Source organism: Bacillus rossius, chromosome 7 (assembly GCF_032445375.1).
Source record: "Bacillus rossius redtenbacheri isolate Brsri chromosome 7, Brsri_v3, whole genome shotgun sequence".
In the NCBI taxonomy this organism is placed as follows: Eukaryota; Metazoa; Arthropoda; class Insecta; order Phasmatodea; family Bacillidae; genus Bacillus; species Bacillus rossius.
The window spans coordinates 52,550,735-52,573,609 of NC_086335.1; the positions used below are offsets into that span (position 1 = coordinate 52,550,735).

Here is a 22,875-nt window from a genome sequence, read left to right on the forward strand (position 1 = left end):
ATAATAATGGATGTTTGATCAGATGTGTTGTTTTTTTTTTTTTCCTTCAAATGATTTAGACATTTTTGTTATTTCATAATTTCTCATTATGTCTCTATGTAGGAGCATTGACTAAAAAAAAAAATAATAAAACTGGATCATATTGTTTTTACAAGTGCCTTGTTTCCTGTGTAAATAAAAAGATTTAATGTTGCAGTTTCATTATAATTATTGCTATGTCTTATCTTTTTTTCAGTTGATTTTTGTGTATATTGTCATCTGCTCTGCTCCAAATTCATTTGTAAGAAAGAAAAAAAACGTTACTTTTACAGTGCTCCAAATAAGTGATATTTATAACCTGAACTATGAAATATAACCATATTTATATTGCTGTGCAACCTCTACGTCATCTAATGAGTATTTTCTCCACTGTATTATGGCAGGGCTGTGTTTAGGCAGAGGGCCACGTTCCTCATGACGTGATTTGAGATTTGATTTACGTGAATTGGTTTTTCAAACTTTGTAGTTGTACACACAGTAATTAATATGAGCGATAAGTCTTTGCTTTGCAGGATGGCAATAGCTTTCCCGATTTCTTGGATAGTTTTAAATTTATGTAATTTATTACAATCAAACTTGTATTTACTATGTGGTTATTTATGGACATAAATAGGATGTAAGTTAATATTATGCACATTTACTGTTATCTTCATAAATATAATTTTTATATTATAATGGCATGAGGAAAGAATTTTAAGATAGCATGTCAAAGAGCCTGTTTCGCCCTGGCCTCACGAATCTGTAAAACGGCCCTGGTCACGAAGACGCAAAGCAACCGGAGAGTGTATTCAATGATCCGCCAGGCGGGGTGACGACGCCATCGGATGACTCATCGACCGCCCGAGAAGAGGTCGCAGCTTAACGCGCACATGGCAGTGGTCAAGACTACCACTGGAGTCTGTGTTCACCTCCAGACTGCTCGCATGCAGGGCTTCATGGAGCGCCGAGGCTGAACCGTCCTGACCCCCGGTAATGAATGAGTTACCGCTGAATCACGCTCGGAGACGTCTGTGATTTCCACGGCCTTGTGTGCAGTGGAAATAAATCATAGTCGTGCCCAGGATATTTTCACACATACATATAATTTTATTCATATATATAACCAAAATTTCCTTTAACCTGCTATCTTCTAACAAGATAAACTATTGTAGCATTTTTATGTCATATTATATATACCTTTTGAATAGCTACTCCTGTTTTCATGCAACAGTTTATATGTTATATAGGTAACAGTAGTGTTATTTATTACTTACAGTATATTTAATTTACGGAAATATTATCAGAAGACAATATTTTACAAAATGTTATATTTTATAAAGTGTAAGTTAAAATAATATTGAAAAACATTATCTTCATATTTTTTCAATTTGAAATTTAATTTAATAATACTATCATAATCATGAATATTTAACACCACAAAATTTTTGTTATGCCTGGGCATAGCCAGCACAAAATCTGCACATACCTATCAATGAACCCATATACTTTAATGTTAAGCTCAAGTAACGATAAATAAATGTATATCTTTACATCTCTAGAATAACACCATTTAAATAATCTGGCTCCCAAGGTGGGGTCCTAAGGACTTTGACATCACGTACGTGACATGTATTTAAAACCCCAGGTTTGAGTGGTGATGTATGGGGAAGATGGGAACACTCTTAGAAACCTGGTGCCTACCAGAACGTCCGGCACATTTCTCACTTTGTAAATAGTAGTTCTGTGAGGGTGGCTTTGACTACTCTTTTGAAATGTACTGAGCTTGAGGTAGATCGGTGACATGGAAGTATACTATTTATGTGCTGATGCATTCTATGTACATCATCAGCTCCAACCCTTGTAGATGTTACATCAGAAATTTAAATAATTTTTATGCTGTGCAGTTATTGTACCAGGTATCGAAGCAAGGATAAATACCTATTGCAAACTAATTCTCGCCAATGCCTCTTTGTGGGTGTGAGTGACCAGTGTTTAAAGTAGATCTACCCCTATAAGCTGTGAGGGTTGGTGTGAAACTTCCACTTTTCCTTATTTGTTTGTTGGCCTGACCTGAAATTGTTACATTGAGGAATGGTGAACACAGGCACCTTTTATTATTTTTATGATAGGATATATACTTTAAATAATAAATTTTATGCAAGTACCAAAATCTTGTGTATGACAGTATTTAATGTCATCCAAAGGTCTTAGCCCTGTTATGCATGTCGTAACCAATACTGTTTGTTGCAATTTTTTTATTTTTCTAATTTTGTTTGTAATTTCTGGTCTAGTGGATACGAGACCCAAGAGGAAGCGCGGTTACGTGGAGTGCCAGTACTGCGGCAAGCTGATCCACAGCGCTGGGATATCCACCCACGTGGAAGACAAGCACATGCCCTGTGAACCCGTGCCGTGCCAATTCTGCCCCAGCGTCTGCAGAACTAGGAACAGCCTGAGGGCCCACCTGAGCGTCTATCACCGCGGCATGAACTCCTAGTAGCTCGGCCGCCAGGACGTCTCCACGTTGCCGTCATGCACATCTCCCTCCGGATTTCTTCCAGCAGGCATGCATGTGATGATTCCCAAGAAAAAAAATCACATTCAAAGAAGGTAGTTTTGCAGTTGGTTTACAAACGGTCAGAATTTTTGTATATACTGTCATAATTCAATGCATTACGTGTAGTGTAGAATTTTTATATGTAAACTCATTGATACTCATAGTTTATATGTATATTATGAATGCAATATGAATACAAACTTGATAACTCACCTATTACAAAATCTCAACATGTCAAAGACCTGGGAATTTTACTTGATCAAAAACTATTTTTTCATCTTCATATTCAAAACCTTATCTCGATATCTAACAAAATATTTGGTCTAATTAAATTTATCACCTTCAACACCTCAAATATCGACTCTATTCTTTCTCTCTATACAGCACTAATATGATCGAAACTTGAATATGGTTCTATGATATGGAATAGCATCAATAACACTGACATTGAAAAGCTGAAAGGATTCATTCTAAAGTATCTGACTATATTAACAAAAAATTAAATACCTTAAAATCATAGATTTAAATTCCCTCCTCGGTTCACTATCAACTAGAAGAAAGATCTTAGATGCCATATTTGTTTTCAATAGTTAGAATGGTAATCTTATATGTCCTCATATATTTGATGTTACTGGCTTTAAAATTCCTTTATTTAATAGCCGTAACCCACCTTTTTTGTGCACACTTTTAAATTCAAAAAATGATATTATATATAGACTTGTAAACAATTTCAATATGTATGTTAATCACTTAAAACCTACCTGAGAGAGAAAAAACTTGTTAAAAAAATTATTTTTTTGGCATCCAAAGATTAATCATCTTTATGCTCTATTGTTTTTTCCCTAAATTATTTAATACTAGATATATTAATATAAAATTTTATAAATTTATGGATACTATCTGTAACTATCTACATAATATTATATGTTCTGTACTTACCTTAGTTACATGTAGTATATTCCATGGTGTTGTAATGCATTATATTTCCTTTTGTATTATCTTTTACTTTATGTTTCAATTATTCACACTAGGTATAACTTCAGATTGTGTGTCTGTTGTATGTGTCAATGTTTTAATTAATTTTGTTTTGTATTTGTTAATTGTAATTTTTTTGTGTTTGTTTTAATGTATGGTGGCTACCACCCTGACTCATCGCTGTTGGTAGTCATCTCAAAAAATTAATAAATAAAAATAAATAAAAATAAATATGATTTTTGAAACTACTGAAATGAATTACTTATTTGTATTCTATGTCATGTATGGAAATAGTGTTATGTTATGACTGTTTACTTTTATCTGCTTGTATAACAAATCACATTTGCACCACAACTTTCAACACTAAATAAAGAAAGACAATGAGATTACCACATGCAAAAAGAATCTTTTGTGAATTACCAAAGTGCTTTCTTTAATGTAATATTTTAGGAATAGATCAAATTAAGTGATTGAATTATTCTAAATTCATTAAATACATGTTTACTTGTTCAAAATATATTAATAAAGTCTTTAAATTTTGTTAAACTAGAAACTACATGTGATTTGCATTCAGCAATTTAGACGAAAACAGAATTTCCATATATTTATCACGCTTGGCATTATTTTAACATTTCTACATTAATATTTGTGCCGGTGTCTTATATTATAAGTGTATTTGGAACACGAGAACATTTGAATTTGCTTGTTATCGAGGGTAGAGTTCTCATTATAAGTTATCGTTGTTAGTACTGAAAGACTCACTCACTTTTTTTTTCTCTTTGCTCTTGACCAAACCTTAGATATTTAACACATTAAACGAGCAATACTTGTGTGTGTGTGTGTTTGTCTATACATTGGCATCTCAGAAACAGCTCCAATGATTTGGATAAAATTTTTTAGTTTGATAACTTTATGCTTTTCAAGTTTATCTATATAGGTGTCTTCCATGGAAAAATATGATTTTACACAAAAAATAATATATTTTTCTAAATGTTACTTTATTGCTCATTAGCACCATTTGTTGTTAACTTTTAAACTAGCTACTCAACTCGAGTTGTTGTTTTTAAATTAGATACTCAAAAACAGATGGCACTACATGACATTGTTAATTTAAAATTATCTTCTCAACTACAGATGGCGCTCACATCAAATATCAATTCAATTTTATTGTGTTAAGCAGGGTAGCTGGAAGTTTTAGTGTACTGAATTTTATACCATGATATCAGCTGATTCTCACTCTCAGGATAGATTAAAAAAGTCTTACGGAAAGGACTACTGTTTGCAGAGTTACTGTGACTGTGAATAATTTTTTCAACATACATAATTATTGAGGTATAAATAAACAAAAAATAATTCATAGTAGCTGCAATAGCTTGAAGTTTTCTTGTTTTAAAAAAATTTTTGAATTTAAATTTAACATCGTTAATATGTTACATTCAAACCAGCTATGCAGTTACAGATATTGTTTTATAATTTTACTAGCTTCATTGTAATCTCCCAGTTTTGTCTCTGTGAGTATAGGTAGCCATAATTTTTGTTAGTAGCAATAATCATACCTTTATGTTTCCCTACTGCAAGACTGTGATGGTGTGATACCTAGCTTCCATTAATAATGTTCCATAGATTACTTATCCAGATATTAGGGCATTTTTTAATCACATACCATAAAAATTTATGTTCTATTTTTAAACTGCAGAAAAAATAATAATCTTGGATGTTTGATCAGATGTGTTGTTTTTTTTTTTTTTTTTTCCTTCAAATGATTTAGACATTTTTGTTATTTCATAATTTCTCATTATGTCTCTTTCTAGGAGCATTGTTAAAAAAAAAAAAAAAATAATAAAACTGGATCATTTGGTTTTACAAGTGTCTTGTATCCTGTGTAAATATAAAAATTTAATGTTGCAGTTTCATTATAATTATTGCTATGCCTTTTTTTTTTTCAGTTGATTTTTGTGTATATTGTCATCTGCTCTGCTCCAAATTCATTTGTAAGAAAAAAAATTAAACGTTTCTTTTACTGTGCTCCAAATAAGTGATATTCATAACCTGAACTATGAAATATAACCATATTTATATTGCTGTGCAACCTCTTCGTCATCTACTGAGTAGTTTGTCCACTGTATTATGGCAGGGCTGTGTATAGGCAGAGGGCCACGTTCCTCAGGACGTGATTTGAGATTTGATTTACGTGAATTGGCTTTTCAAACTTTGTAGTTGTACACATAGTAATTAATATGAGCGATAAGTCTTTGCTTTGCAGGTTGGCAATAGCTTTCCCGATTTCTTGGATAGTTTTGAATTTATGTAATTTATTACAATCAAACTTGTATTTATTATGTGGTTATTTATGGACATAAATAGGATGTAAGTTAATATTGTGCACATTTACTGTTATCTTCATAAAAATAATTTTTATATTATAATGGCACGAGGCTAGAATTTTTAGATAGCATGTCAAAGAGCCTGTTTGGCCCAGGCCTTACGAATCTGTAAAACGGCCCTGGTCACGAAGACGCAAAGCAACCGGAGAGTGTATTCAATGATCCGCCAGGCGGGGTGACGACGCCTTCGGATGACTCATCGACCGCCCGAGAAGAGGTCGCAGTTTAACGCGCACATGGCAGTGGTCAAGACTACCACTGGAGTCTGTGTTCACCTCCAGACTGCTCGCATGCAGGGCTTCATGGAGCGCCGAGGCTGAACCGTCCTGACCCCTGGTAATGAATGAGTCACCGCTATATCACGCTCGGAGACGTCTGTGATTTCCACGGCCTTGTGTGCAGTGGAAATAAATCATAGTCGTGCCCAGGATATTTTTACACATACATAGAATTTTATTCATATATATAACCAAAATTTCCTTTAACCTGCTATCTTCTTACAAGATAAACTATTGTAGCATTTTTATGTCATATTATATATACCTTTTGAATAGCTACTTCTGTTTTCATGCAACAGTTTATATGTTATATAGGTTAAAGTAGTGTTATTTATTAATTAAAGTATATTTAATTTACGGAAATATTATCAGAAGACAATATTTTACAAAATGTTATATTTTATAAAGTGTAAGTTAAAATAATATTGAAAATCATTATCTTCATATTTTTTTCAATTTGAAATTTAATTTATTAATACTATCATAATCATGAATATTTAACACCACAAGATTTTTGTTATGCCTGGGCATAGCCAACACAAAATCTGCACATACCTATCAATGAACCCATATACTTTAATGTTAAGCTCAAGTAACGATAAATAAATGTATATCTTTACTTCTCTGGAATAACACCATTTAAATAAACTGGCTTCCAAGGTGGGGTCCTAAGGACTTTGTAATCACGTACGTGACATGTATTTAAAACCCCAGGTTTGAGTGGTGATGTATTGGGTAAGATGGGAACACTCTTAGAAACCTGATGCCTACCACAACGTCCGGCACATTTCTCACTTTGTAAATAGTAGTTCTGTGAGGGTGGCTTTGACTACTCTTTTGAAATGTACTGAGCTTGAGGTAGATCGGTGACATGGAAGTATACTATTTATGTGCTGATACATTCTATGTACATCATCAACTCCAACCCTTGTGGATGTTACATCAGAAATTTAAATAATTTTCATGCTGTGCAGTTATTGTACCAGGTATCGAAGCAAGGATAAATACCTATTGCAAACTAATTCTCGCCAATGCCTCTTTGTGGGTGTGAGTGACCAGTGTTTAAAGTAGATCTACCCCTATAAGCTGTGAGGGTTGGTGTGAAACTTCCACTTTTCCTTATTTGTTTGTTGGCCTGACCTGAAATTGTTACATTGAGGAATGGTGAACACAGGCACCTTTTATAATTTTTATGAGAGGATATATACTTTAATAAATAAATTTTATGTAAGTACCAAAATCTTGTGTATGACAGTATTTAATGTCATCCAAAGGTCTTAGCCCTGTTATGCATGTCGTTACCAGTACTGTTTGTTGCAATTTTTTTATTTTTCTAATATTGTTTGTAATTTCTGGTCTAGTGGATACGAGACCCAAGAGGAAGCGCGGTTACGTGGAGTGCCAGTACTGCGGCAAGCTGTTCCACAGCGCTGGGATCTCCACCCACGTGGAAGACAAGCACATGCCCTGTGCACCCGTGCCGTGCCAATTCTGCCCCAGCGTCTGCAGAACTAGGAACAGCCTGAGGGCCCACCTGAGCGTCTATCACCGCGGCATGAACTCCCAGTAGCTCGGCCGCCAGGACGTCTCCACGTTGCCGTCATGCACATCTCCCGCCGGATTTCTTCCAGGAGGCAATCATGTGATGATTCCCAAGAAAAAAAAATCACATTCAAAGAAGGTAGTTTTGCAGTTGGTTTACAAATGGTCAGAATTTTTGTGTATACTGTCATAATTAAATGCATTAGGTGTAGTGTAGAATTTTCATATGTAAACTCATTGATACTCATAGTTTATATGTATAATATGAATGCAATATGAATACAAACTTGATAACTCACCTATTACAAAATCTCAACATGTCAAAACCTGGGAATTTTACTTGATCAAAAACTATTTTTTCATCTTCGAATTCAAAACCTTATCTCGGTATCTAACAAAATACTTGGTCTAATTAAATTTATCACCTTCAACACCTCAAATATCAACTCTATTCTTTCTCTCTATACAGCACTAATACGATCGAAACTTGAATATGGTTCTATGATATGGAATAGCATCAATAACACTGATATTGAAAAGCTTGAGAGGATTCATTCTAAAGTATCTGACTATATTAACAAAAATTAAATACCTTAAAATCATAGATTTAAATTCCCTCCTCGTTTCACTATCAACTAGAAGAAAGATCTTAGATGCCATATTTGTTTTCAATAGTTAGAATGGTAATCTTATATGTCCTTATATATTTGATGTAACTGGTTTTAAAATTCCTTTATTTAATAGCCGTAACCCACCTTTTTTGTGCACACTCTTAAATTCAAAAAATAATATTATATATAGACTTGTAAACAATTTCAATATGTATGTTAATCACTTACAACCTACCTGAGAGAGAAAAAACTTGTTAAAAAAATTATTTTTTTGGCATCCAAAGATTAATCATCTTTATGCTCTAATGTTTTTTCCCAAAATTATTAATAAAAGATATATTAATATAAAATTTTATCAATCTATGGATACTAACTGTAACTATCTACATAATATTATATGTTCTGTACTTACCTTAGTTACATGTAGTATATTCCATGGTGTTGTAATGCATTATATTTGCTTTTGTATTATCTTTTACTTTATGTTTCAATTATTCACACTAGGTATAACTTCAGATTGTGTGTCTGTTGTATGTGTCAATGTTTTAATTAATTTTGTTTTGTATTTGTTAATTGTAATTTTTTTGTGTTTGTTTTAATGTATGGTGGCTACCACCCTGACTCATCGCTGTTGGTAGTCATCTCACAAAATTAATAAATAAAAATAAATAAAAATAAATATGATTTTTGAAACTACTGAAATGAATTACTTATTTGTATTCTATGTCATGTATGGAAATAGTGTTTTGTTATGACTGTTTACTTTTATCTGCTTGTATAACAAATCACATTTGCACCACAACTTTTAACACTAAATAGAGAAAGACAATGAGATTACCACATGCAACAAGAAACTTATGTGAATTACCAAAGTGCTTTTTTTAATGTAATATTTTAGGAATAGATCAAATTAAGTAACTGAATTATTCTAAATTCATTAAATTCATGTTTACTTGTTCAAAATATTTCAATAAAGTATTTAAATGTTGTTAAACAAAAAACTACATGTGATTTGCATTCAGCAATTTAGACGAAAACAGAATTTGCATATATTTATCAAGCTTGGCATTATTTTAACATTTCTACATTAAAATTTGTGCCGGTGTCTTATATTATAAGTGTATTTGGAACACGAGATCACTTGAATTTGCTTGTTATCGAAGGTAGTGTACTCATTATAAGTTATCGTTGTTAGTACTGAAAGACTCACTCACTTTTTTTTTCTCTTTGCTCTTGACCAAACCCTAGATATTTAACACATTAAACGAGCGATACTTGTGTGTGTGTGTTTGTCTATACATTGGCATCTTGGAAACGGCTCCAATGATTTGGATGAAATTTTTCAGTTTGATAACTTTATGCTTTACAAGTTTATCTATATAGGTGTCTTCCATGGAAAAATATTATTTTACACAAAAAAAAATATATTTCTCTAAATGTTACTTTATTGCTCATTAGCACCATTTGTTGTTAGCTTTTAAACTAGCTACTCAACTCAAGTTGTAGTTTTTAAATTAGATACTCAAAAAGAGATGGCACTACATGACATTGTTAATTTAAAATTATCTTCTCAACTACAGATGGCGCTCACATCAAATAGCAATTCAATTTTATTGTGTTAAGCAGGGTAGCTGGAAGTTTTAGTATACTGAATTTTATAGCATGATATCAGCTGATTCTCACTCTCAGGATAGATTAAAAAAGTCTTACGGAAAGGACTACTGTTTGCAGAGTTACTGTGACTGTGAATAATTTTTTCAACATACATAATTATTGAGGTATAAATAAACAAAAAATTATTCATAGTAGCTGCAATAGCTTGAAGTTTTCTTGTTTTAAAAAAAAATTTTGAATTTAAATTTAACATCGTTAATATGTTACATTCAAACCAGCTATGCAGTTACAGATATTATTTTATAATTTTACTAGCTTCATTGTAATCTCCCAGTTTTGTCTCTGTGAGTATAGGAAGCCATAATTTTTGTTAGTAGCAATTATCATACCTTTATGTTTCCCTACTGCAAGACTGTGATGGTGTGATACCTAGCTTCCATTAATAATGTTCCATAGATTACTTATCCAGATATTAGGGCATTTTTTAATCAGATACTATAAAAATTTATGTTCTATTTTTAAACTGCAGATAAAATAATAATCTGGGATGTGTGATCAGATGTGTTGTTTTTTTTTTTTTTCCCCTTCAAATGATTTAGACATTTTTGTTATTTCATAATTTCTCATTATGTCTCTTTCTAGGAGCATTGACTAAAAAAAAAATAATAAAACTGGATCATTTTGTTTTTACAAGTGCATTGTCTCCTGTGTAAATATAAAAATTTAATGTTGAAGTTTCATTATAATTATTGCTATGCCTTATCTTTTTATTCAGTTGATTTTTGTGTATATTGTCATCTGCTCTGCTCCAAATTCATTTGTAAGAAAAAAAATTAAACGTTTCTTTTACAGTGCTCCAAATAAGTGATATTCATAACCTGAACAATGAAATATAACCATATTTATATTGCTGTGCAACCTCTACGTCATCTACTGCGTATTTTCTCCACTGTATTATGGCAGGGCTGTGTTTAGGCAGAGGGCCACGTTCCTCAGGACGAGATTTGAGATTTGATTTACGTGAATTGGCTTTTCAAACTTTGTAGTTGTACACACAGTAATTAATATGAGCGATAAGTCTTTGCTTTGTAGGTTGGCAATAGCTTTCCTGATTTCTTGGATAGTTTTGAATTTATGTAATTTATTACAATCAAACTTGTATTTATTATGTGGTTATTTATGGATATAAATAGGATGTAAGTTAATATTATGCACATTTACTGTTATCTTCATAAAAATAATTTTTATATTATAATGGCACGAGGCTAGAATTTTTAGATAGCATGTCAAAGAGCCTGTTTGGCCCAAGCCTCACGAATCTGTAAAACGGCCCTGGTCACAAAGACGCAAAGCAACCGGAGAGTGTATTCAATGATCCGCTAGGCGGGGTGACGACGCCTTCGGATGACTCATCGACAGCCCGAGAAGAGGTCGCAGTTTAACGCGCACATGGCAGTGGTCAAGACTACCACTGGAGTCTGTGTTCACCTCCAGACTGCTCGCATGCAGGGCTTCATGGAGCGCCGAGGCTGAACCGTCCTGACCCCTGGTAATGAATGAGTCACCGCTGAATCACGCTCGGAGACGTCTGTGATTTTCACGGCCTTGTGTGCAGTGGAAATAAATCATAGTCGTGCCCAGGATATTTTCACACATACATAGAATTTTATTCATATATATAACCAAAATTTCCTTTAACCTGCTATCTTCTTACAAGATAAACTATTGTAGCATTTTTATGTCATATTATATATACCTTTTGAATAGCTACTTCTGTTTTCATGCAACAGTTTATATGTTATATAGGTTAAAGTAGTGTTATTTATTACTTACAGTATATTTAATTTACGGAAATATTATCAGAAGACAATATTTTACAAAATATTATATTTTATAAAGTGTAAGTTAAAATAATATTGAAAAACATTATCTTCATATTTTTTTCAATTTGAAATTTAATTTATTAATACTATCATAATCATGAATATTTAACACCACAAAATTTTTGTTATGCCTGGGCATAGCCAGCACAAAATCTGCACATACCTATCAATGAACCCATATACTTTAATGTTAAGCTCAAGTAACGCTAAATAAATGTATATCTTTACTTCTCTGGAATAACACCATTTAAATAAACTGGCTTCCAAGGTGGGGTCCTAAGGACTTTGTAATCACGTACGTGACATGTATTTAAAACCCCAGGTTTGAGTGGTGATGTATTGGGGAAGATGGGAACACTGGTAGAAACCTGATGCCTACCACAACGTCCGGCACATTTCTCACTTTGTAAATAGTAGTTCTGTGAGGGTGGCTTTGACTACTCTTTTGAAATGTACTGAGCTTGAGGTAGATCGGTGACATGGAAGTATACTATTTATGTGCTGATACATTCTATGTACATCATCAGCTCCAACCCTTGTGGATGTTACATCAGAAATTTAAATAATTTTCATGCTGTGCAGTTATTGTACCAGGTATCGAAGCAAGGATAAATACCTATTGAAAACTAATTCTCGCCAATGCTTCTTTGTGGGTGTGAGTGACCAGTGTTTAAAGTAGATCTACCCCTATAAGCTGTGAGGGTTGGTGTGAAACTTCCACTTTTCCTTATTTGTTTGTTGGCCTGACCTGAAATTGTTACATTGAGGAATGGTGAACACAGGCACCTTTTATAATTTTTATGAGAGGATATATACTTTAAATAATAAATTTTATGTAATTACCAAAATCTAGTGTATTACAGTATTTAATGCCATCCAAAGGTCTTAGCCCTGTTATGCATGTCGTTACCAGTACTGTTTGTTGCAATTTTTTTTTTTTTCCAATTTTGTTTGTAATTTCTGGTCTAGTGGATACGAGACCCAAGAGGAAGCGCGGTTACGTGGAGTGCCAGTACTGCGGCAAGCTGTTCCACAGCGCTGGGATCTCCACCCACGTGGAAGACAAGCACATGCCCTGTGAACCCGTGCCGTGCAAATTCTGCCCCAGCGTCTGCAGAACTAGGAACAGCCTGAGGGCCCACCTGAGCGTCTATCACCGCGGCATGAACTCCCAGTAGCTCGGCCGCCAGGACGTCTCCACATTGCCGTCATGGACATCTCCCGCCGGATTTCTTCCAGGAGGCAATCATGTGATGATTCCCAAGAAAAAAAAATCACATTCAAAGAAGGTAGTTTTGCAGTTGGTTTACAAACGGTCAGAATTTTTGTGTATACTGTCATAATTAAATGCATTAGGTGTAGTGTAGAATTTTCATATGTAAACTCATTGATACTCATAGTTTATATGTATAATATGAATGCAATATGAATACAAACTTGATAACTCACCTATTACAAAATCTCAACATGTCAAAGACCTGGGAATTTTACTTGATCAAAAACTATTTTTTCATCTTCGAATTCAAAACCTTATCTCTGTATCTAACAAAATACTTGGTCTAATTAAATTTATCACCTTCAACACCTCAAATATCAACTCTATTCTTTCTCTCTATACAGCACTAATACGATTGAAATGTGAATATGGTTCTATGATATGGAATAACATCAATAACACTGATATTGAAAAGCTTGAGAGGATTCATTCTAAAGTATCTGACTATATTAACAAAAATTAAATACCTTAAAATCATAGATTTAAATTCCCTCCTCGTTTCACTATCAACTAGAAGAAAGATCTTAGATGCCATATTTGTTTTCAATAGTTAGAATGGTAATCTTATATGTCCTTATATATATGATGTAACTGGCTTTAAAATTCCTTTATTAAATAGCCGTAACCCACCTTTTTTGTGCACACTCTTAAATTCAAAAAATGATATTATATATAGACTTGTAAACAATTTCAATATGTATGTTAATCACTTACAACCTACCTGGAGAGAAAAAACTTGTTAAAAAAATAATTTTTTTGGCATCCAAAGATTAATCATCTTTATGCTCTAATGTTTTTTCCCAAAATTATTTAATACTAGATATATTAATATAAAATTTTATCAATCTATGGATACTAACTGTAACTATCTACATAATATTATATGTTCTGTACTTACCTTAGTTACATGTAGTATATTCCATGGTGTTGTAATGCATTATATTTGCTTTTGTATTATCTTTTACTTTATGTTTCAATTATTCACACTAGGTATAACTTCAGATTGTGTGTCTGTTGTATGTGTCAATGTTTTAATTCATTTTGTTTTGTATTTGTTAATTGTAATTTTTTTGTGTTTGTTTTAATGTATGGTGGCTACCACCCTGACTCATCGCTGTTGGTAGTCATCTCACAAAATTAATAAATAAAAATAAATAAAAATAAATATGATTTTTGAAACTACTGAAATGAATTACTTATTTGTATTCTATGTCATGTATGGAAATAGTGTTTTGTTATGACTGTTTACTTTTATCTGCTTGTATAACAAATCACATTTGCACCACAACTTTTAACACTAAATAGAGAAAGACAATGAGATTACCACATGCAACAAGAAACTTATGTGAATTACCAAAGTGCTTTTTTTAATGTAATATTTTAGGAATAGATCAAATTAAGTAACTGAATTATTCTAAATTCATTAAATTCATGTTTGCTTGTTCAAAATATTTCAATAAAGTATTTAAATGTTGTTAAACAAAAAACTACATGTGATTTGCTTTCAGCAATTTAGACGAAAACAGAATTTGCATATATTTATCAAGCTTGGCATTATTTTAACATTTCTACATTAAAATTTGTGCCGGTGTCTTATATTATAAGTGTATTTGGAACACGAGATCACTTGAATTTGCTTGTTATCGAAGGTAGAGTACTCATTATAAGTTATCGTTGTTAGTACTGAAAGACTCACTCACTTTTTTTTTCTCTTTGCTCTTGACCAAACCCTAGATATTTAACACATTAAACGAGCGATACTTGTGTGTGTGTGTTTGTCTATACATTGGCATCTTGGAAACGGCTCCAATGATTTGGATGAAATTTTTCAGTTTGATAACTTTATGCTTTACAAGTTTATCTATATAGGTGTCTTCCATGGAAAAATATTATTTTACACAAAAAAAAATATATTTCTCTAAATGTTACTTTATTGCTCATTAGCACCATTTGTTGTTAGCTTTTAAACTAGCTACTCAACTCAAGTTGTAGTTTTTAAATTAGATACTCAAAAAGAGATGGCACTACATGACATTGTTAATTTAAAATTATCTTCTCAACTACAGATGGCGCTCACATCAAATAGCAATTCAATTTTATTGTGTTAAGCAGGGTAGCTGGAAGTTTTAGTATACTGAATTTTATAGCATGATATCAGCTGATTCTCACTCTCAGGATAGATTAAAAAAGTCTTACGGAAAGGACTACTGTTTGCAGAGTTACTGTGACTGTGAATAATTTTTTCAACATACATAATTATTGAGGTATAAATAAACAAAAAATAATTCATAGTAGCTGCAATAGCTTGAAGTTTTCTTGTTTTAAAAAAAATTTTTGAATTTAAATTTAACATCGTTAATATGTTACATTCAAACCAGCTATGTAGTTACAGATTATGTTTTATAATTTTACTAGCTTCATTGTAATCTCCCAGTTTTGTCTCTGTGAGTATAGGAAGCCATAATTTTTGTTAGTAGCAATAATCATACCTTTATGTTTCCCTACTGCAAGACTGTGATGGTGTGATTCCTAGCTTCCATTAATAATGTTCCATAGATTACTTATCCAGATATTAGGGCATTTTTTAATCAGATACTATAAAAATTTATGTTCTATTTTTAAACTGCAGATAAAATAATAATCTGGGATGTGTGATCAGATGTGTTGTTTTTTTTTTTTTTTCCCCTTCAAATGATTTAGACATTTTTGTTATTTCTTAATTTCTCATTATGTCTCTTTATAGGAGCATTGACTAAAAAAAAAATAATAAAACTGGAACATTTTGTTTTTACAAGTGCATTGTCTCCTGTGTAAATATAAAAATTTAATGTTGAAGTTTTATTATAATTATTGCTATGCCTTATATTTTTTCAGTTGATTTTTGTGTATATTGTCATCTGCTCTGCTCCAAATTCATTTGTAAGAAAAAAAATTAAACGTTTCTTTTACAGTGCTCCAAATAAGTGATATTCATAACCTGAACAATGAAATATAACCATATTTATATTGCTGTGCAACCTCTACGTCATCTACTGCGTATTTTCTCCACTGTATTATGGCAGGGCTGTGTTTAGGCAGAGGGCCACGTTCCTCAGGACGAGATTTGAGATTTGATTTACGTGAATTGGCTTTTCAAACTTTGTAGTTGTACACACAGTAATTAATATGAGCGATAAGTCTTTGCTTTGCAGGTTGGCAATCGCTTTCCTGATTTCTTGGATAGTTTTGAATTTATGTAATTTATTACAATCAAACTTGTATTTATTATGTGGTTATTTATGGATATAAATAGGATGTAAGTTAATATTATGCACATTTACTGTTATCTTCATAAAAATAATTTTTATATTATAATGGCACGAGGCTAGAATTTTTAGATAGCATGTCAAAGAGCCTGTTTGGCCCAAGCCTCACGAATCTGTAAAACGGCCCTGGTCACAAAGACGCAAAGCAACCGGAGAGTGTATTCAATGATCCGCCAGGCGGGGTGACGACGCCTTCGGATGACTCATCGACCGCCCGAGAAGAGGTCGCAGTTTAACGCGCACATGGCAGTGGTCAAGACTACCACTGGAGTCTGTGTTCACCTCCAGACTGCTCGCATGCAGGGCTTCATGGAGCGCCGAGGCTGAACCGTCCTGACCCCTGGTAATGAATGAGTCACCGCTGAATCACGCTCGGAGACGTCTGTGATTTTCACGGCCTTGTGTGCAGTGGAAATAAATCATAGTCGTGCCCAGGATATTTTCACACATACATAGAATTTTATTCATATATATAACCAAAATTTCCTTTAACCTGCTATCTTCTTACAAGATAAACTATTGTAGCATTTTTATGTCATATTATATATACCTTTTGAATAGCTACTTCTGTTTTCATGCAACAGTTTATATGTTATATAGGTTAAAGTAGTGTTATTTATTACTTACAGTATATTTAATTTACGGAAATATTATCAGAAGACAATATTTTACAAAATGTTATATTTTATAAAGTGTAAGTTAAAATAATATTGAAAAACATTATCTTCATATTTTTTTCAATTTGAAATTTAATTTATTAATACTATCATAATCATGAATATTTAACACCACAAAATTTTTGTTTTGCCTGGGCATAGCCAGCACAAAATCTGCACATACCTATCAATGAACCCATATACTTTAATGTTAAGCTCAAGTAACGATAAATAAATGTATATCTTTACTTCTCTGGAATAACACCATTTAAATAAACTGGCTTCCAAGGTGGGGTCCTAAGGACTTTGTAATCACGTACGTGACATGTATTTAAAACCCCAGGTTTGAGTGGTGATGTATTGGGGAAGATGGGAACACTGGTAGAAACCTGATGCCTACCACAACGTCCGGCACATTTCTCACTTTGTAAATAGTAGTTCTGTGAGGGTGGCTTTGACTACTCTTTTGAAATGTACTGAGCTTGAGGTAGATCGGTGACATGGAAGTATACTATTTATGTGCTGATACATTCTATGTACATCATCAGCTCCAACCCTTGTGGATGTTACATCAGAAATTTAAATAATTTTCATGCTGTGCAGTTATTGTACCAGGTATCGAAGCAAGGATAAATACCTATTGAAAACTAATTCTCGCCAATGCTTCTTTGTGGGTGTGAGTGACCAGTGTTTAAAGTAGATCTACCCCTATAAGCTGTGAGGGTTGGTGTGAAACTTCCACTTTTCCTTATTTGTTTGTTGGCCTGACCTGAAATTGTTACATTGAGGAATGGTGAACACAGGCACCTTTTATAATTTTTATGAGAGGATATATACTTTAAATAATAAATTTTATGTAATTACCAAAATCTAGTGTATTACAGTATTTAATGCCATCCAAAGGTCTTAGCCCTGTTATGCATGTCGTTACCAGTACTGTTTGTTGCAATTTTTTTTTTTTTCTAATATTGTTTGTAATTTCTGGTCTAGTGGATACGAGACCCAAGAGGAAGCGCGGTTACGTGGAGTGCCAGTACTGCGGCAAGCTGTTCCACAGCGCTGGGATCTCCACCCACGTGGAAGACAAGCACATGCCCTGTGAACCCGTGCCGTGCCAATTCTGCCCCAGCGTCTGCAGAACTAGGAACTGCCTGAGGGCCCACCTGAGCGTCTATCACCGCGGCATGAACTCCCAGTAGCTCGGCCGCCAGGACGTCTCCACGTTGCCGTCATGCACATCGCCAGCTGGATTTCTTTCAGCAGGCATGCATGTGATGATTCCCAAGAAAAAAAATCACATTCAAAGAAGGTAGTTTTGCAGTTGGTTTACAAACGGTCAGAATTTTTGTGTATACTGTCATAATTCAATGCATTACGTGTAGTGTAGAATTTTTAAAAGTAAACTCATTGATACTCATAGTTTATATGTATAATATGAATGCAATATGAATACAAACTTGATAACTCACCTATTACAAAATCTCAACATGTCAAAGACCTGGGTATTTTACTTGATCAAAAACTATTTTTTCATCTTCAAAATCAAAACCTTATCTCGGTATCTAACAAAATACTTGGTCTTATTAAATTTATCACCTTCAACACCTCAAATATCGACTCTATTATTTCTCTCTATACAGCACTAATATGATCGAAACTTGAATATGGTTCTATGATATGGAATAGCATCAATAACACTGACATTGAAAAGCTTGAAAGGATTCATTCTAAAGTATCTGACTATATTAACAAAAAATTAAATACCTTAAAATAATAGATTTAAATTCCCTCCTCGGTTCACTATCAACTAGAAGAAAGATCTTAGATGCCATATTTGTTTTCAATTGTTAGAATGGTAATCTTATATGTCCTCATATATTTGATGTTACTGGCTTTAAAATTCCTTTATTTAATAGCCGTAACCCACCTTTTTTGTGCACACTCTTAAATTCAAAAAAGGATATTATATATAGACTTGTAAACAATTTCAATATGTATGTTAATCTCTCACAACCTACCTGAGAGAGAAAAAACTTGTTAAAAAAATTATTTTTTTGGCATCCAAGATTAATCATCTTTATGCTCTAATGTTTTTTCCCTAAATTATTTAATACTAGATATATTAATATAAAGTTTTATCAATCTATAGATACTAACTGTAACTATCTACATAATATTATATGTTCTGTACTTACCTTAGTTACATGTAGTATATTCCATGGTGTTGTAATGCATTATATTTCCTTTTGTATTATCTTTTACTTTATGTTTCCATTATTCACACTAGGTATAACTTCAGATTGTGTGTCTGTTGTATGTGTCAATGTTTTAATTCATTTTGTTTTGTATTTGTTAATTGTAATTTTTTGTGTTTGTTTTAATGTAAGGTGGCTACCACCCTGACTCATCGCTGTTGGTAGTCATCTAGCAAAATTAATAAACAAAAATAAATAAAAATAAATATGATTTTTGAAACTACTGAAATGAATTACTTATTTGTATTCTATGTCATGTATGGAAATAGTGTTATGTTATGACTGTTTACTTTTATCTGCTTGTATAACAAATCATATTTGCACCACAACTTTCAACACTAAATAAAGAAAGACAATGAGATTACCACATGCAACAAGAATCTTATGTGAATTACCAAAGTGCTTTCTTTAATGTAATATTTTAGGAATAGATCAAATTAAGTGATTGAATTATTCTAAATTCATTAAATTCATGTTTACTTGTTCAAAATATTTCAATAAAGTATTTAAATGTTGTTAAACAAAAAACTACATGTGATTTGCATTCAGCAATTTAGACGAAAACAGAATTTGCATATATTTATCACGCTTGGCATTATTTTAACATTTCTACATTAAAATTTGTGCCGGTGTCTTATATTATGTGTATTTGGAACACGATATCACTTGAATTTGCTTGTTATCGAGGGTAGGTTCTCATTATAAGTTACGTTGTTAGTACTGAAAGACTCACTCACTTTTTTTTTCTCTTTGCTCTTGACCTAACCTTAGATATGTAACACATTAAACGAGCAATACTTGTGTGTGTGTGTTTGACTATACATTGGCATCTCGGAAACAGCTCCAATGATTTGGATGAAATTTTTTAGTTTGATAACTTTATGCTTTTCAGGTTTATCTATATAGGTGTCTTCCATGGAAAAAAATGATTTTACACAAAAAAAAATATATTTTTCTAAATCTTACTTTATTGCTCATTAGCACCATTTGTTGTTAGCTTTTAAACTAGCTACTCAACTCGAGTTGTAGTTTTTAAATTAGATACTCAAAAACAGAATGCACTACATGACATTGTTAATTTAAAATTATCTTCTCAACTACAGATGGTGCTCACATCAAATAGCAATTCAATTTAATTGTGTTAAGCAGGGTAGCTGGAAGTTTTAGTGTACTTAATTTTATAGCATGATATCAGCTGATTCTCACTCTCAGGATGGATTAAAAAAGTCTTACCGAAAGGACCACTGTTGCAGAGTTACTGTGATTGTGAATAATTTTTTCAACATACATAATTATTGAGGTATAAATAAACAAAAAATAATTGATAGTAGCTGCAATAGCTTGAAGTTTTCTTGTTTTAAAAAAATTTTTGAATTTAAATTTAACATCGTTAATATGTTACATTCAAACCAGCTATGCAGTTACAGATATTGTTTTATAATTTTACTAGCTTCATTGTAATCTCCCAGTTTTGTCTCTGTTAGTATAGGTAGCCATAATTTTTGTTAGTAGCAATAATCATACCTTTATGTTTCCTTACTGCAAGACTGTGATGGTGTGATACCTAGCTTCCATTAATAATGTTCCATAGATTACTTATCTAGATATTAGGGCATTTTTTAATCAGATACCATAAAAATTTATGTTCTATTTTTAAACTGCAGATAAAATAATAATCTTGGATGTTTGATCAGATGTGTTTTTTTTTTTTCCTTCAAATGATTTAGACATTTTTGTTATTTCATATTTTCTCATTATGTCTCTTTCTAGGAGCATTGACTAAAAAAAAAAAAATAATAAAACTGGATCATTTTGTTTTTACAAGTGCCCTGTCTCCTGTGTAAATATAAAAATTTAATGTTGCAGTTTCATTATAATTATTGCTATGCCTTATCTTTTATTCAGTTGATTTTTGTGTATATTGTCATCTGCTCTGCTCCAAATTTATTTGTAAGAAAAAAAATTAAACATTTCTTTTACAGTGCTCCAAATAAGTGATATTCATAACCTGAACTATGAAATATAACCATATTTATATTGCTGTGCAACCTCTACGTCATCTACTGCGTATTTTCTCCACTGTATTATGGCAGGGCTGTGTTTAGGCAGAGGGCCACGTTCCTCAGGACGTGATTTGAAATTTGATTTACGTGAATTGGCTTTTCAAACTTTGTAGTTGTACACACAGTATTTAATATGAGAGATAAGTCTTTGCTTTGGGGTTGGCAATAGCTTTCCTGATTTCTAGGATAGTTTTGAATTTATGTAATTTATTACAATCAAACTTGTATTTATTATGTGGTTATTTATGGACATAAATAGGATGTAAGTTAATATTATGCACATTTACTGTTATCTTCATAAAAATAATTTTTATATTATAATGGCACAAGGCTAGAATTTTTAGATAGCATGTCAAAGAGCATGTTTGTCCCAGGCCTCACGAATCTGTAAAACGGCCCTGGTCACGAAGACGCAAAACAACCGGAAAGTGTATTCAATGATCCGCCAGGCGGGGTGACGATGCCTTCGGATGACTCATCGACCGCCCGAGAAGAGGTCGCAGCTTAACGCGCACATGGCAGTGGTCAAGACTACCACTGGAGTCTGTGTTCACCTCCAGACTGCTCGCATGCAGGGCTTCATGGAGCGCCGAGGCTGAACCGTCCTGACCCCCGGTAATGAATGAGTCACCGCTGAATCACGCTCGGAGACGTCTGTGATTTCCACGGCCTTGTGTGCAGTGGAAATAAATCATAGTCGTGCCCAGGATATTTTCACACATACATAGAATTTTATTCATATATATAACCAAAATTTCCTTTAACCTGCTATCTTCTGACAAGATAAACTATTGTAGCACTTTTATGTCATATAATATTTACCTTTTGAATAGCTACTTCAGTTTTCATGCCACAGTTTATTTCTGCTCCCCTCCCAAACATTCATGGGATTAGTGATATGAATATGTGAGAGGCCGCATTAACAAATACATCACACCTCCATTATTGATTCGTATGTCTGAAACATTAAAGGATAAAATTTAAGGTGCATGCTCTTTTCCATTCATATTTTTCAGAGAGTTCGTACATGAAGGATGAGAAGGTTAAGGTGAGTTTATTATCTTTCAGCTAGGCACGGAGGCAACTGTAGCTGGAACTCCTGAGATTCAAGTTAGCTCTAACCTGACACTAACTCAGTGCTCAAGAATTTAGTTATGTCAGGGATTGCGTCGAACTACCAACTCTTCCCAACTGAGGAAAACTTCAGATACAGAATAAATTAATTTCAAAATGTTTGATTTGTGTCTTCCTGTTCAACAATCTCCTTCCACCTTTTCCTTTATTAATGTACAGTTCCAATTTTTTTTTTGTTAACCCTCAGGCACGTAAACCAGTTGCCATAACATAGGATTTTAAAACGTGTTTTTTTTTTTACTTGATTTTTAAAGTGGTGAGCAATAAAAGAAAATGTGAATCATGTGGGTGCTTTTACTGGTTCTACAATGTTGTGTAGTATGG

At 32.8% G+C, this 22,875-nt stretch overlaps 1 protein-coding gene across 13 annotated transcripts in view; it reads left to right on the forward strand.

Moving 5' to 3' along the window:
• The window catches only part of LOC134534020 (protein abrupt-like), a 354,312-nt gene that overhangs the window by 283,396 nt on the left and 48,041 nt on the right, over positions 1-22,875 (forward strand). The gene's annotated exons all lie outside the window — the stretch shown is intronic.